This window comes from Myotis davidii, unplaced genomic scaffold, assembly GCF_000327345.1.
Source record: "Myotis davidii unplaced genomic scaffold, ASM32734v1 scaffold323, whole genome shotgun sequence".
Taxonomy (NCBI): domain Eukaryota; kingdom Metazoa; phylum Chordata; class Mammalia; order Chiroptera; family Vespertilionidae; genus Myotis; species Myotis davidii.
Genome location: NW_006295491.1, coordinates 324100 through 325474, shown reverse-complemented (window position 1 = coordinate 325474; position 1375 = coordinate 324100).

Sequence of the window (1375 nt, the reverse complement as noted above, 5' to 3'; positions counted from 1 at the left end):
GAGGGCTCCCGGGCTACCAGAGGTATGTCTGACTGCCAGCTTAGACCTCTCCCCTGGGGAGTGGGTTGAAGGTGGACATCCCCTGAGGGGTCCCAGGTTGCCAGACGGCACAGGCCGGGCTGAGGGACCCTCCTTAGTGCACAAATTTTTGTGCACCGCGCCTCTAGTCTTTTTAATAAAATCACTTAAAGATTTTAGTAAGACTGTTTCACGTTCTGTACAAAAACATCCAGAAAATGCTACAAAGCAGTGTACTTACTGGGATATGTGTTGTTGATTTTGGTTTCCCTATTGATTCTTGTAGGAATTGTTAATCCTAATTGCAACAAACAAATAAGATGAGAGAGATGGATTTGGTGGCAAATAGACCAAATGGCAGAATAACCGAACAACCTATCACTATGATGTGGGCTGACCACCAGGGGGTGTGCATGGAACATGGTGGGTGTTGGCAGCAGGTGGCAGAGCGCAGAACATGGAGCAGATGAGTGGGGGTGCCAGATCAAGGCGGGCACCAGTCGCTGTCATCAAGGCGAGCCTGGTGGTTACTCTGAAAATCCTTTGCTCCCGTACAATGCCAATCAACAAAACAACAAGTAAGCCCACTGCATGGGAGAACATATTTGCCAATGTTATCACTTGCACTCGCTGCCAGTGCCAGAGCCGCTGCTCACACCCACTGCCAGAGTCTGGCGCCAGCCCCAATTGCCCCTGAGGGTTTCTCCATCTCCCCCTGCTCCTGAGGGGCAATCGGGGCAGCAGCCACCACTCACATCTGCTGCTGGCACTGGCCCCAGTGGCTTCACACCATCAATGGATGCGAGCAGGGCCAGCACCATCATCATGTGGGAGCGGAGGTGATGGGAGCAGGGCTGCTGGCAGGGAGGGGACCAGAGGTCATGGCAGGAGGAGCCAAGCAGGGGCATGGAGGTTGGACGGAGACCTGACCCTGTGCCCACCACAGACTCACAGCCCACAATTCCTTTCACAAGGTGCACAAATTCTTATAATCTATAAGGGCCCCTATTATAACCTATACATATAAAGAGGTAATATGCTAATTGCAGTTATCGTGTCCCCGTAATGACCAATTTGCATATTGATGCGTGCGCAGCACTGGGCAAGAGGCTAGAGCCAAGTTCCAGGGTGTCTGAGGAGAGTGCCTGTTAGGAGCCCGGACTACAAAGAGGGAAGAGGAAGCGGCCACGGGGAGCTCTTCCAATCCCCCTGTACAGACACCTTACCCCAAACCCCTCTGAAAATTCTTTGCTCCTGTGCACCGCGGTCCTACCTGGCACTCACACCTGCTGCCGACACCCAGATCCTGCCCTGATCACTTGGCACCATCGGCAGGTGTGAATGGGAGCTGGCAGCC